This window comes from Thunnus maccoyii, chromosome 4 (genome assembly GCF_910596095.1).
Source record: "Thunnus maccoyii chromosome 4, fThuMac1.1, whole genome shotgun sequence".
Taxonomy (NCBI): Eukaryota; Metazoa; Chordata; class Actinopteri; order Scombriformes; family Scombridae; genus Thunnus; species Thunnus maccoyii.
This window is the reverse complement of record NC_056536.1, coordinates 26,230,177-26,246,531: the sequence shown is the minus strand read 5'-3', so window position 1 is coordinate 26,246,531 and position 16,355 is coordinate 26,230,177. Positions and strand designations below refer to the sequence as shown.

The following is a 16,355-nucleotide window of genomic DNA, read 5'->3' as shown; positions in this document are numbered from 1 at the left end:
CAAATCAACTTATTGCTTCTTCACTTGTTGTATTAACTGTGTTAGTTTTCTGTGATGTATCACAAGCAAGTAGTGCTGTTAGATATTTGAATCAATAACATCTTGGATATTTATGTCGGTTACATTATTAGAAGTCACATTTTAATGTTTCCATTGAGAAACGTTGAGATTGTTTAAGACCACTTGTAGAGTCCTCTAGAAAAATTCAGAAGGTCCTTCAATCTTGTGATAAGACGTCCATCTTTTAACTATCTGACTACTATGTATTTTACATTTTTCATGTTGAAATTGTGCTTGACTGTGGTTAAAGGTGCCATAGATTTATCCAGTCGTCGAGGGGTGTCCTCTCTCTCTCTCTCTCTCTCTCTCCGGCGTCGCTGTAAATCATTCCCCGCCACCAACAGTGACCCTGCAGCTCGGGATGAGACGGGATTCAAGAGGGGACGGTGTTAAATCAGTGTGGTCAGGATTTATCACATGTATGTGATTGTACATTACAGGACAGGTTCACATTGCTGTCATCGAGCCAGGCTTATAGTGAGGAGGCAAGGACGAGAAAGGTCAGGGGGAAGAGTCGTTGTCTAAAATGATGAGCCCCCTGGTGAAGGTTTTTGTTTTTGCGGTGAAATATGTTTTTTAATAAACACCTCTCAGTATGAGTCATCTTGTGGAGAAATATGTTTCATAAACTAATCACTTACAACTGTTTAATTAACAAATTGCACCTGTTAATCAAACCTCTCACCATCAACCGCAGCTTCTCGTGTTTGGTTTCTTGATGAGAAATAAAAATCTTTGTAGCTGCAAAAATAATTTTTCAGACTTTTATTCCATCGAGCAGGGAGGTTAAATGAACAATGAACCTTCCTGGACTGATATTGAGCTTTTCCAGCAGCCTCTCAAACCTGCAGTTTGTCTCCATCTGAACTACAGCTCACCTCTGGCAGAAGCACTTGTTATTCTGCTCCTCGTACAGTGAAGTGGAGCAAAGCCAGTTTACTTCCCCCAAAGTATAAACATTGTGCACTAACATCAGTGTTGCAAGTTTATCAAATATTTAGCTGCTGCTGACAGTCGGATTGAGTAGAAATTCAATTAGGGCGGCAACTAAAGACTATTTTCATTACTGATTCATCTGCTGATTATTCTTTCAATTAATCAATTGTTACAAGTCTTTGAAATGTCAGAAAGCAGTGAAAAAAATACTCAACACAACTTCCCAGAGCCAGAGGTGACGTCTTCAAACCCAAAGATTTTCCACTTACAACCATATATAAGAAAGAAAAGCAGCAAATCCTCTTTTTAAAAGATTTGTCACTATTTTAGCTTGAAAAATGACTGAAACAATTAATCAATTATTAAAATAGTTGCTGATTATTTTTCTATCAATGGCCTTATTACTTCAGTTTTTTTCAAGGGAACTATATCGTAACAATAGAATCATATTGCGTTTATGTTTTCCAAATTGTAATCAAAAACTAACAAAATTAGTTATAAAGGTTTTTGTTTGACATGTGTGAGGAGTTTTGTGATATAAAGCAGAATAGTGGAGCACAGATCATTGTATTGAACATCAAGTGGATGATTTTATATACATTTTACTTGCCTTTAACGTAGCATAATAAATACTTACATCAGAAAAACACTCTTACATTGATTTAAGCCGTAGCTGATAGAAACCACCTGTAACTGGGAAAGACATTAAGCAGCATGTTGACAGTAACATCCGGTTAAAATATCTGCTCTCAGACCGTTTTCTACTGATCATTATAATTATTATATAATTTGCACTTTTAATTAGTTCACCACTCCTTCACACATGACAAATTAAAGAATGTGTGCAACAAGTTAGCCACAGGTTAGAGGTGACAAACAAAAGGAAACACGCTGTGATTGAAACGTCTCTCAGGTTACGTATCCAGCAGCAGGCAACACATTGCCAATTGTTTCCACATCCTCCTCCGCCTCCTCCTCCTCCTCCTCCTCCTCCTCCTCCTGCAGGCCGGCGCTCAGGTCCACTTATGGCCCCCAGACTCCCTCCGACATGTGGTCTCTGCCTCAGGACGTTACCATAGCGACTGACCCCCTCAGGCTGGAGGAATGGTCTCTACTCTGTGGTGCTGGAGCAGGGGTGAGGCTCTGGTCAGATGGGGGGTGAGGCTGTGATACAATCAACCTCATTAACATCCTGTATGGCCCTCCAGGGTTATGGAGACGACCGGGCCTGCAGAATAAATGAAGTCAATCTACTTGATTTGTTCCTTCACACTGTTCCGCAAGAGACACCGCAGACAATTACCCCGTCTAGAGGAACGTTTATTTAATATCTATTTACAGACGCCTGTTTAATTATTCAACTTCCAGCTAATTCTGACAAAAAGAAGAACAGAATATGTAACTTTCAGTGGGATTGTGATGCATTAAACCTGAAACTTAAGTGTCTTTTACTAGGCAGTGCTTACATAAAGTCACTCTGAGCTTGTTGGGCTAGGTGAAGAGAAGCTAAGAGTCCATTAGGCATCGCCATCTATAATTCACCTCACTCTTGCTTACTGGGTCACTTCAATGAGGCTTTTTTTTTTTTTTTTGAGCTGCTGCTACAGTAGGAGACTATTGTGCTGTTTCAAAGCTAATGGTGATTAAAACGTTTCAAATTTCAATCATTTTAGATGCAACAAGTATTTATTTCAGTAGAAAAATTTGTATTTTATCATTTTGAGGCCTTTTGTGGCAGCCGTCATGCACGCATTTGGCTCAAAATCTATTTTTTAAATATCTTTTTACACATGGCTCAGGGAAGAAGGTCGTTTTACTGCGGATTCCCCGTCCAACATGAAGTCTGAATGGACCTTAACTGCCTCCCCAGCCATACTGTATCTAATGCTGTTTGGCAGATAGTTCAGTGTATCACTCATGCCCTATTTGGCTTGTGTCTGCCTGTTGTCCTGTATGCATCTCGGAGCGTGCGTGCATTTGTTGTCCATGGGCAACTGTTCAGTAAATAGGGCAATTAAGTGTGAAAAGCAGAAAGGAGCTAGCATGTTCCTATCTCTTTGGTTGGGGGAGATAATTTATGCTAATAACATCTCTACCGCTCAAGCTGCCCAAAAATGATAGCGGACCCTTTTGGCTTCAGAAGAATCTTTTCATCCTCTTGGAGGGGGAAAAAAAAAAAAAAAAGTGGTTTCTCAACACCTTGCAAATAAGACAGCTGTGTGGTAGTGAATGAATCTCTCTCTCCCTCTCTCTCTCTCCCTCTCTCTCTCTCTCTCTCTCTCTCTCTCTCTCTCTGCCTTTCATCTCCAGATGATAATCTTTTCTCCTTCACTGTCTTGTATGGTGCATGTTTGTTCTTCATTTAGCCTGTGGAATACTTGAAACCTAGTTTTTTCGCCTCCGTCTCTTCCTTGCTCTCTCTTAGCCTCACACCCTGCAACACAATCTATCATCATTTTTCCTTCAAGAGCCTTCAAGTCGCAGCATGTGTGAATGTATTACTGTAAATAGTATCCTATGCATGAGTGATGCTTCTTAATAACACTTAAACTCGAGCTCAGTATGCTGTTCATGTGGCATAAATTCCTCTATCATTCTGGGGGGGGGGGGCACAGAGGCATTGGGGTGGCTGCGGGGAGCAGGAGGGCCAAGATGGCAGTTCAATAAATAACCCTAGCGAAAGTAGGAGCAATAAACCATATGAAATCTCTACCAGCTACCCACTATCATGCACGGTGAGGAGCTCTCATGTCAGCCACTAAGAACAAATGTGTCAGCCACCAAGGGTAGGATAATTTCTTTTGTGCACCGGCAAAAAAAAAAAAAACTGAAAGCCTGATCAAAAATGTGGGTTGCACTTTTAAAGTTGGAATAGGTTTTCTGTAGGAGAGGATTTCTTCTCCGTGGTTTTATTGTCTCCCAAATGTTATTTTCCGTTTTAAAAAGGAAGCAATTATTTCGTCCACAATGCGAGACGTTCCACAAAAGTGTTCCTAGCGAAGCACTTTCATTTTCTAATGCTGTAATTAAACCTTAACTACAATAGTCATCATCACACCTTGCTCTGATTTATCGAGAAATAATTGTTCAGATAATCTTAGTCTAAATTAATTGGGTTAATTAATCACCACCGCGTCCTCGCCCTCCCTCCCTCAAATAAAGGCATTGTAGGGTCTTTTCGCATTATGTTCCATCACGAAGGTCAGAGCAGTGGGTAATAGACTGTCGTTTCCAATTTGTACTTCCACGCAAAAGGAAGAGCAAATGCATTAGAGAGATGGTATCAGCCTGTTTAAAATTAGACAACAAATGGACAGATTTGCATGCATGCAGCACGGATGGAGCAGCACAGCAGAGAAATTACTCAGGTAGCATGTTGAGTGCAGCAGCAGCAGCAGCACCAGCAAATGTGGAAAAATAATTACACACCAGTTACTTATTTTCCTTTTGAGGATTCACTTCACCTGTTTGCAGCCAAGCGAAATTAAACAATCACTTTCTGACTCCACAGGACGACACGTTTTTTTTTTTATTTTTTTTTTTTATGAATAAAATAAAGAAATCTGCAACCAAACAAATTTTCCATCAGGCGACACTGAGACATGCATTTTCCTCTTTATGTGTTTTTCCTACCAATGCATGTCAGGGAGAGAGGTGAGATCAATTTCCACAGGATTAGGCTGCCTGTGGAAAATGATTGCTTTTTCTAATACTTAGTAACAATTTTTCAATTTCCTGTGGTCTTTGTTACTCTCAACATTTTTGCAAATGAGCAAAACAGAGGCAAGCGGCATTGCTGCTCCGCGAACTTCACCTTGGGACCAAGCATCATTTGCATATATATTGAGAGCATACGTTTTTGGTTTATAATAGTCACCATTCTGGGGTGGGGGCGGGGAACTGGGGGCGGCTGGCAGGCATTCTGTCACCTGTTATGAGGCCCTTGTCCATGAACATCCCTAGGAGACGAAAGCAGGCGATAATTACGGTGCTGGGACTAAACTGGTGTTGCTCTCTCCCTTCACACATTGTTTTAAATCTGAAGAGAAAAAGTAAAACAAAGACGGCTCCGGGGCACCTCTTTGTCTCCGAGGCTCCCTGAGATTTTCGTGAGGCTACAAAATTCACAGAAAATGAAATTAATCTATTGGCACAGCACTGATCCTGTGGTGATTACAGTTTGAGCCTGACACTAATAAATGCACACGTTCCACTCTTTGCACTTTCACAGTGTGCAAGGGCTAACTATATTCAGGCAGAATCAGTGGAGATGCACTGCAGATGGTCACATGACAAATGGCTTTATTGCCCCGTTATGGAGATTTGAATCATAATTGAGTGTCTCTACAGTGATGTGTGCACTTGGTATGACTCACAGTGAGTCTTTTGCTAGAGGACAGATGAGCTCTGTTGCTTCTACTTCAATCTGCTGCTGCTGCATATTCAGATTTCACCTCAAATCTTTTTTAAACCAGCCTCAGTATTTCACTTCCTTCTTAATGTTTGTACAAGATTTGTGTCTAAAGAAAGAGAAGAAAAAAATGAGGTGAATCCTACCGAAGAGAAACCACATTTAATTTCCCGATTGTGAAACGTATTTTATTCTTGCAACAGTTAGATTTATTGTGTATCTAAAGTTGAATAAAGAGTAATGTGAGCATGCACGTTTGCACACTGATGCATGTGCTGCACGCATCACTGCTTTTGTGTGTGTTGAGCGCTTTTCAAAGGGCATGCTTTTGTGCAGGCACAGATGATGCAGCTGGCAGAAGCATGACTATTGCTGGAAGCATGTCCACGTTGGCACACTTACAGAAAGCTCTGGCTCCTGGGTCACACTTTATATAGGCTACATAAAGGCTGCCTGCCCGTCTGCTGTCTGGCCCATCGATAACGGCTGTGATGCGCAGACTGAAAAGTACAGACACAATTTGAGTCAATACCAATTCTTTGTCATAAATACTGAAGTGGTTTTATCTGTTGTTCTTGTGCTGCTTCTCCCTGGGTGACGTTTTCATTCACGGTAAGATGATGCAGATGTAGTGTTACACAAAACGCTACAAGATGCAGCTAAACATAGAAAATAACTAAAAGACAACTAAGAGTGTACAGCCACTAGTGGCTCTGTTAGGCGAGTACTTATAGCTACAATGTTGCTGTGGGCTAAATGCTAACACATCTTAGTTTAACATGTTAGCATGCTAACATTTGTGAATTAGCACAAAGCACAAACTTAAGATGATGGGAATATTATTATTTTTGCAGGTATTTGGACAAATTAAATGTTGGACCTGATGATGGAGCTAGATGAAAGGTTATGTCCTGTCAATGTTTATTTATATAGCCTAATAGCACAAATCAAAAAATTTGTCTCAAGAGGCCTTGCAATCTATACAGCATACCAACATCCTCTGTCCTTACACCTTTGATTAAGAGATCACCAAAGTTATTACAAAGTATTCTGAGGGGACACGAATCTGTACGAAATTTCCTGACAATCCATCCGATAGTCGTAAAGACATTTCACTCAAAACCATCAATATGACCGTCATGGTGGCAATAGAGGAAAAGTCAGGGGATTACCAAAGTCATTAGGATTCATCCTCTGGGCACCATGAATGTCTGCACCAAAATTCATGACAGTCCATGTAATACCTGTTGAGATATTTCAGTCTGAACCAAAGTGGCAGCCCGACCGACTGCCATCCCTAAAGCTATGCTGCTAGCATGGCTAAAAATATAACCATATATACTGTATATGGCAATTCATAAAAAGATTATCAGGCATTAATTGTTTACATACTTCCAGACCAGTTATGTTAGCTTATTTTGTTCTTCTTTTCATTGCTCAAGCCAATATTCAATATCTAACTCCAGGAAGAGAGGAGTTGTGTGAGTTTTAACAGGATCAATCATGTTTCCCATGTAAAGATAGCTCCATTTATTCTGTAATTTCCCGATAAATTAACCAGCACAGACACCTGTCAAAACAGCAGACAATCTCTGTGAATCTACCTCCCAACAGGCTCATCTTGATGGGCTAAGTTGGTAATGACAACTCCCCAAGTCTGTCCCCTCAGGCTGAGGGATGAGAGCGCTACAGAGTTCTTTTCCCATCCGTCCCTATTAGGATAATGCATCAAATAGACATTTTAATTTGAAGTTCATTTTCTCCTCAAGGCTCTGTAAATGTCTGCAAGCACGCATGCTGGAAGAGATAACCTTTCTTTTCGGTGTTGGCTTGTGTGATCTTTTTTATTTTTGTGTCCTAATGAAATGTTCACTTATCATTTACTACATTTTGACTTTGTTAAAGAGTGTAAATTCATTGGTGCAAGCTGACTATTCAAGTGGCTCTTTTGAAATTAAGTGGCGTCCAAAAAACAAAAAAGTAAACCCTCATGTTCTGTTAATAGAGCTCCTCCTCCAGCTTGACTAAAAGCAAAACCGCAGATGACTCATTGATTTCCACAAACAAACCAAATTGCCAGTGGTGGTACACACCAGTGTGACTCTGAGGAAACCTCATCACTCAGCATTTATATTGTTGTGCACCCAGCGACCTCCTTTTTCAACCTAGCTAGTGTGACGATAACGTGCGTGAAATGAGCACCGAGGCCTGCCAGCGGTGCCTGAGCCCTCGAAGGGCCCGACACCTGCCTGCGCTCAGCTGTTCCTGCCACGCTTGACCGCATGTGGCTAATAAACAGACCTGTCCTTATCACTGGAACTCCATTAACGGGGGTTGCAGTCACCTGAATCCCTCGCTGGGGCGACAGCAAATTACAAGGCAAATGTAATGGGTTTTGCTATATTGCCACACACTGAGATAGTGAATTACACCAAAGGCCTGATGTTATTACATGTCCCCAGGACGCTGGCTCTGTGTTTTATGATGACTACAGTGAAAACCAGGTCAGTGCTCAAATTGTCATGGTCTTCGCCTCTGTTGCTCCAGTTCTATCTATCATGTCCATTCAAAGAGGGGACAAAGGCATACGGCAGGTCGTGCACTTCACGTGTCAGCCAGCGCTGAGCGCTTCAGACAAGTGGCCTCAGACATGAAACCGCTCTCTTCATTATTATCTGTATGAGGTGACAACAAGTTACATCATGCAGGAGATACAAAAGCAAAGTGATTAATCAGGTCGCCATGCGGTGAGATCCAGTGATGAAAAAGCCCTGAGGCCAGATGCATAAAACTGTAGATTCATGACTAAAACTGTGTGTACGCACAAAGCCAGAAATACGCAGATGCACTCTTTTCCTCAGATTTATAAAGCCGTGCGTACACATGGTTCTGTTTTATAAATCATTAAGGAACTGGGCGCCCATGCACGAGCCTCATTTCCACTCCCACAATTAACCATAAATGGATGAAGACAATCCCTGAACCAGCTGTTTTCATATCACCTGCTCCACCAGTCTTTACACCTGTCAATGAAACAAACAAGAAAGAAGAAGTGCCGTTTCACCGATTGTGTTGCACCGGTGAGGTTCTCCAATAGTAGAACAACTTTACGCATTATGCTCAACCATTACGCACGGCTTTGCGGCTCTTTATACCGTCTATACTGTTAATTCATCACAGTGATCTGTGAATGATTAGTTTGTAGCTCTCATATCTAAACCGACTTTACATGGTGTGAGACAACTAAAGATAAAATAAAAAGAATATTAAGAGCAAAGTAAAATGTTGACTCTTATGTAAATTAAAAGAATGATAAAATTAATCACACAAAAGTAATTAATCAGTTACGTTTATAAATGTGCCTTTGATTGGCATTTTACAAATTTCTGTTTAATTGCAACTTAAATCACACAATCAGTGCAGCTTGTTATCAACCTAAACAAACTGTTTTACTATCAGATTGCGTCTCTCACCTTATATTTCATCATCACATCACACGCAGATCGATGACTGGAAGGCAGAGAAACAGGATTTATTTCATGAGGCTTGATTATGGTCAAATAAACTAATAGCTGTTTTGACCTCAAGACACAGTCGCGTCAGCATTTAAAATGGCAAAATTTTCCATCAGTTACACAACAATGGATTTCAAAATCAATTCTTTGTAATGGAATCGGTGTGATCAGTGGTTTCTCTCACAGGGGAGAAGTCAATCCGCACAAAATTTTCATGTCTAGTTCTAGTTTGGTGAACATTAGCTGTGTTGCACCGTCCGCTTTTACTCTTCTGTTTGAATAAAAACTACACAAACATCACATCCTCATAATGAAACCCCCACAGGAGCGTTTTCTATTATGCCGCCTCTATCAGCAGTAATCGTAAAAAATAATTATGTTTTATGGTGTGACAATGCTTTGGTCTGGTGAGGTTTAGGCACAAAATCCACTTGGTTAAGGTTAGTGAAAGATCACGGTTTGAGTTAAAATGACTTCCTTAAAGTTACTCAACCTTTGCCGTCATGGCAAAAGTAAACATCAAAGTTACGTTTTTTAAAAAACTGTCCTGACTCATATTGACGTCATCTGAACTGCGTCACTTCCCTGGGTCATAATTGCTACGGCCACTAGATGGCGTAAACGTAACTAAGCTATAGGTAATTTTTTCCGGCTGAATTTTAGACCTATGCTGTCGTTTTTCTTGTGAGGACGGGCTGCCACAAAAGAAGAGTTTGCGGACAGTTATGAGCCAGGAGTCAATGGCACATTAACGTCTTTTGAATCAACTGTGTGAGCTTATTGTCGCATTAGCCACCAAGCTAACGAGCTTGATAACTGACAGTTAGCAAGCTAGTTAGCCCAAAGATCTTATTTCCCCTTCTTCAATAACTCTTTTTTGAATTAAATTATGTACAATCCTGAGAACAAAATGCTGGAGCAGAGTAACATTAAATGTTCCTGCACAGAGAAAATACAAAGAAGCTCAGAGAGCTGCTGTGACTAGCATGTTCGCGGCTTGCTAACGTGATAGCAGGTTGCTCGCCAGCGACAGCAGTTCACTAAATACCACTGCAAGTTTTCACTACATCACCAAACCAGAAATAAATATTTCACAAGGACACATGGATGAATTTTGCAGTAGCAGTTTCTAATGTTCACAGAGTCTTAATCAGGGCTAAACTGATGAAAGACACATTAATAACACCTGGTCCTTCATATACACAGTCCATCAGATGTGAACATTGTACATCACACGATGAAATGACCACAAATACATTTCACATGTTGTCAGTCTGTTAAAAATAATTATACAAATTAAAAACCACTAGTTTCAGCTATGAGAAATGTTAATATATAAAATCTCACTACAGTACATTAAGGCATCATAATTTAAAATCCTAAAGGTTTCTTCAAATGCTCACCACCACTAACAGATTTCTCACTGCACTTGTCATTGCTCATGTGTTCTTCAGCAGATACCTATATTTAGATCCAATGGCATATGATACTGTACGTTAACCCGTTCTGTGCTTCAGAAACACATCTTAGTGCATCTGATATACCGAACAGTGACAAGGACCAGTGAGGCGATACAACAAAGAGAGTGTGTGGAATTAAATTAATAATTTGTCTGTCTTTTGTCTTTAGATCAATCAAATCATTGTTTTGAATTATATTAGTGCACTGTGCAACTGTGTATCTTTTCAACCGTTAGTTTTCTCAGTAAGGTGGAACGTATTTGAAGACTAACTTGTCCCTGAAACACACGCTAAAGATTTTAAGGATTAGAGTTGGACTAGAGCTGCAACTAATGATTATTTTTTTAATTACTGATTGATCTGACGATTATTTTCTGGATTAATTGATTAATTGTTTGGTTTATAAAATGTCAGAAAATGGTGAAAAATGTCAGTCACCGTTTCCCAAAGCGCAAGATGACGTCCTCAAACGTCTTGTTTTGTCCCGACCAAAAGTCCACAACCCAAAGGTATCAGTTTACTATCATAGAAGATCAAAGAGACCAGAAAATATTGGGCATTTTTTCTTAAAAAAATGACTCAAAATGACTAATTGTTAACAAAAGAATTGATGTTTAATTTTCTGTTGATGGATTAATTGATTAAGAGACTAATCATTGCAGTTAAGTTGGGCCACAGGATGTTTTTTTTTATCTTTTGCCCTTCAAATATGCACCTTTTAGACATTTTACTGTGTATTGCTTTTAATTGATGAGATTGAAATAATGTTAAAAAAAGAACAGAAATGAAACATATCCCTTGTCACAGTCATTTTTTCACTGTGTCTTGTTGCCAGCAGTTATTAAATGCAGCGTCTCTGTGGTCTACAAGAGAAAAGGGGCCATGTAACAGAAACAGTCATAGACAAGGGGTTTGTTTTTGATTATTGAACCTCGTATCCTTTCTCTGGCAATACATCTTCCTCTGCCAGGCCTCCCAGGGGCCTCAGGCCATCCAACACCACAGGCCAGCTCTTGAGAAGAAGGCAGGGACAGTGTTACCTGCAGGTCCCTATCCAGGCTCAGGAGATACCACTGGGGCCTCATTGACAAATTGTCCTTGTCTGGCCGCATGAGAGAGTAGGGATTGCGGTAATTGCATATTTCCCTCTAATTGCATTTGTCACATGTGGGGTCTGCTGCTGTGGAGCCAGGTCTGAAGCCCTTCTCAGTGATGTGTTAAACCCAACAGCTGAACTCTCACCTGCACCACGAGAAGGGGATGTGCAAGAAGAGGCCTGCAAAGAGGGCAATAAATTATGCAGTGGCACAAAACATCAGCAGAGCAACCCCGGAGTCGGGCACAGCGGCTTCTGCCAGACGGAGACACGCTGCAGGTCCATTAAAGCCTCAGACGTGGTCATGAAGTGCTTTACTCAGTGCTTAAGGACAATCAAGGGCTTCTACCTGCAGGATTGCATGACACGAAGCTCATAACGCAGCTGCAGACAAATAAACACACATATTTTTGCATCATAAAATTTTCATGCTTTTATTGGAATATGCTTACCGCTATTGCCTACTTGTCACAGTGTCGAGTCCTATAATGAATATAAAAGAGAAAATAATGTTATGATGATCTGGATCTGCTGTTTCACACGTCTCAGCCCCTGTTCTCCTGCTTCCACAAAGTTCGGGGGTGATGCGGGAGGGGGGGGCAACAATAACGAGCGGCTCTCATCTTGGCTTCTGGTGCCTCGTGATATGCGGCCAGGCTGCTGCATTATACAGAGGGGTTGTACAACTACATTTTAATCCACTCGTGTTTCTGGCCTGATAAAAGGATTCTCTCCATCTCTTTCTGTTTAATTCACACCATCATCAATCAAATGTGTCCCTGCCCTCCCCCCCCCTCCAACCCTCCCCTACTACCCCCCCTCTCCTGGGTTTTGGGGTCTGCTGCAGATAGGTTGGGGGTCCCCCGAGGGGGTTAGGGACATGACGGACTGGTCACAGATGCCATAGAAATTAAAATGCAAGAGTCTGTGCAAGGTGTTACATTTCTCAGACATGCTCATTTGTAGTAATATCTGAGCAGCATGAGGAGGCTTATCTGTGATTCCAAAGACGACTCTCACCAGATTATGTGAATATGATTAAAAAAAAAAAAAAAAAAACACGCTAGTTGGGAGCGCTGTCTCCATACTGGGGCTACAAGTGTGGAAGATTCCCTGCGTGGTAGATGCACTGTTTTTGTCTTCCGCCATTGTCTGCACATGACAGTCGCCACAGGCTACTTAGTAATGAATATGTGCCTGTAGCATGTGTTCTGTGTGGAGCCTATGAATAGAGTAAATATGCACGTCTCTGCACAACAGGTCAGCTTCTGAACACAGATAGAAGAGAATATGATCAACCACAGAATGAGCTCCTGAAACTACAAAGGAATTATGTATAAACAACCTCTCAGTCTGTGACTAAAGTGTCACACGATGATGTCTGATATCCCGGCGAAGCTTTTTTTGTCTAAATAAGGCTACAGTTCTGTGTTCTTCATTGTCTTTCATGGATATCCATAAACCTCTGATGGTAGCTCTCTTTATGTGACACATGAATATACAATCATCTGACAGGTAATACAGACTCTACAAAAATAGAACATTTGTAAAAAAAAAAAAAAAAGCCTATGTTGAACTATTTCATGACATATTCATAAAGGAAAAACATTTCTAGCAAACTTGTTTCATGTTAATGTAACACGGTTACTGTTAGGTTGTAATATTATTTTCTGCTCATCATAGAGAAAAGTGTATAACAATAAGCAACTATATAATAATAATATATTTATATAACGCTTATCAAAACTAGAGATTACAAACTGCTTTATAGGGAATAAAGAAATGCACCAGTCACATACACATACATGAGAAAAATAAGTTCATATATATGTATATATATATATAATACATGTATAAGTATTAAATACATACATATACCAACACACATAAATACACACGAGTGGATTTGCTTACTGGGCCCAGGCCCAGGGGTCCAAGAGTTTAGGGGGCCCTTAAGCCAGAGCCTCTGTGTGAAGTCGTTGTTATTAACTTTGCATTTTTTGTTTTATGGTCATTACTCATTCATATCAATAACAGAGCCCTAAAAGTACCGTAAAGTCATGGTTCACGAGGACCCCATAATGTTGTTGTCCACCCCTGATCTGTCTGAACGGGGCCCTTCAGTCTACAACTGCATGGCCGTACAGTAGAGTTTTTTGCAGGGCAAGGCGGGATATTTGAGGTCTTGAGAGTGCTGCCTGTTGAAGAATGCTCTTTGAAATATTATGCATGCCAGATAACATACATTGATTGATTTTTCAAAATTTTTTATTTATTTATTTTGTGGTGTATCACTTGACTGTATGTTTTAGTATTAGGCTTTAACTGGGACAAGTGAGATTCCTTACATGAACATAAAAAGATATTTTGGAATAGTCTATAAGGTCCCACCTCTTGAAAAAAAGGGGATGCCCTGTTTATTGCAGTTATAATATTGTTGAGTCTATTATTGTGAAAGAGAAGCTTGTGTGGGCTACAAATGTCCATTCCCATTAGATTAATGAGTATAGAAACTGGTCAATAGAGGGCACTATTAAAGTTTATGAACTGGAGACAGGTCACAGGTGAGGTCACGAGTCACGAAAAGGTCAATCTATGCATGATCTTGGGTGCTTTTCATTTAGCTAGTTTCTGTGTCCTCTCTCTTCTGTCCTCTGGCCGTGACACAGAGACCGATCTCCCTCCGCCATCATCGAGGATCTTCCAATCCCTTAAATGCACCTCGGAGGAGACGAGGAGCGAGGACAGAAGAGGCTCCTGGAGGAGCTTAGAGCGAGGAACCACAGGTGCGTCATCCGTGGAAGTTTTTTACCAGACAGCAACATCCCTTTGATCGAATGTGTTTATTATTGATTGGTCAGCTGATCTGACAGAACAGTAAACAGTCGGGCTGTTGTTGTAATGCAGCAGATCAAGCAAACTATCTGTGGAACAGGAATGAAAACACCTACAACAGCTTTTCATATTTATTCATAAAATAAAAATGACAGAATAATGAATCAATCTTCATAAATCAAAGGCACAGTCGCATCTCCTATAAAATCATCCTGAGTCTGAAAAGGAAAAGGAAAAGGACGTTAGACTGTCACAAACTAAATAAGCAATATTTTATTTAAACATATTCTGCAGACTACAGCTGTTTTTATTGCTCCTTTATGTTTATTCTGTTCTTACAGTAATTAACGGATTTAAATTGTCTATTTGTGTCTTATTCTGTGACAGACGCTGCTATAGATCTATAATCAAATAAAAAAGTTATCAGATGTTTCTAGCTATCACTATGTAGAAATTAAGTTACACTTTAAAGTGTTAATTAAATGTGCATGAATTTTAACTTTAAACTTTAGAGTTTAAGCTGTTAATAATTTCTACATATTGATAGCTGACTTCTACATATTTAACAGTTGAGGTGATGTGCGACGTGTAGTTGTCGTTTCCTCAAAATAAAGCTGGAATGAGTGAGGACGTCCCATTTGATGAGTTAAATTCCTCCGTCCTCACATCTCTTTCTCGCATCCTCGCGGGGTGAGCTAAGACGCGAGGAAGAGACGAGAGTGAGGAAAGCGAGGAGACACGTTTCAAATGAGAAGCACCCCTTGACAACTGCATGTGCAAAGTGAAGCACCGCTGGACACTAAGTGGAGCAGCTAAATAAAAGCTAAGAAAAGAAAAAAAAGCAAAGGAAGCAGATATTTTACATCAAGTTCCTTGCATTTCCAGGTTGTTCAAAAACACTCCGATGAACGATGTGAATAACAACAAGCGTTCGTTAGTGGCTACTGTGACTGGAAACACTCAGAGTGAATCATCAAGCACGACAGAAGTGGAGAACATGTGGCCTGTATGCTTTCCCTGCATCATAGAGCCACAGGTGCCACTGTGGACGCCGACCTTATAAAGCTAATCAATGGGGAGAGGCCATATTGGAGAAAGATGTTTAGGAGAGTTGTCTTTTATCCCCTTTCCACCAACTGGAACAACCTGGTGCTGGACTTGTGCAGGTTTGCAACTAGCAAACCCTCTAAGAACCTGTTTGCTTTTCCACAGGCTAGAGAGCCAAGTCGTTACGTAACTGTACGTGCCTCCAGTTTTCTAGTCACGCTAACTTCAAGCACTTCACACTCCAACCTAGTAGATGGTTGTAATGCAGCATAACACCGGTTGCCACCTGCCATAAAATGGAAAAAAGAACTATAATAACAAAAACAATGGTGGACTACATCACCATCTATGTACATCACAGCTTTATTTTCTCTCATATATACTGCATACTGCCCACTAAATGAATGATTAGGTATGCCATTACCAGCAGACTGATCACACTGAAGTATACTCGCCTGGTGTTACACTGTATTTGGTGACCCATCAGATTATGTGACCTGCAGTATTAGAGGAAATACTTGATCGGGCTGTGACTGACATATTAAAATGCTGCTTATGCATTGACTCATCAGTATTAATGATGTACTCTGTTTTAAATGCATTTAGTATATCAGATACTTTTACTCAAGTAAAGGATCTGAGAACTTCTTCCAGCACTACAGGTCACAGAATCTAATGGGTCGCCAAATTCAGTGTAACACCGGCCAACAGCCTCTTCACATCTCAAACACATCGCAGCAAATTTCCAAACAGGCATTTGGACAAACTGACCACATATTTGGAATCTACATGGTTACTTTCTACCTAAAAAAGACATATTAACAGCTTTTAGATCAAAATCTCTGTCACAATGGCAAAGATTTGTTTTTGGTTGGTCACGATAATCAGCCTTTCCGATCCAATTGGGTCCAGAATTTGAGTCGACTGTTTTTCTCGTCCCATCCATGAGATTCCTGATAATTTACTGATATTCTTCCTGTAGTTGAAGACTGAAG

The 16,355-nt window shown here is 40.4% G+C and overlaps 1 protein-coding gene across 5 annotated transcripts in view; it reads left to right on the top strand.

The window, feature by feature from the left end:
- The window catches only part of LOC121895163 (kelch-like protein 12), a 125,052-nt gene that overhangs the window by 17,470 nt on the left and 91,227 nt on the right, over positions 1 to 16,355 (top strand). For 4 of the 5 annotated variants that reach the window (XM_042408063.1, XM_042408064.1, XM_042408065.1 and 1 more), the window contains exon 3: positions 14,148 to 14,264. The exons of the other annotated variant lie outside the window; for it this stretch is intronic. The gene's annotated coding sequence lies outside the window, so the exon portion shown is untranslated. The remainder of the gene's footprint in view (positions 1 to 14,147; positions 14,265 to 16,355) is intronic. 5 annotated transcript variants of the gene reach the window in all.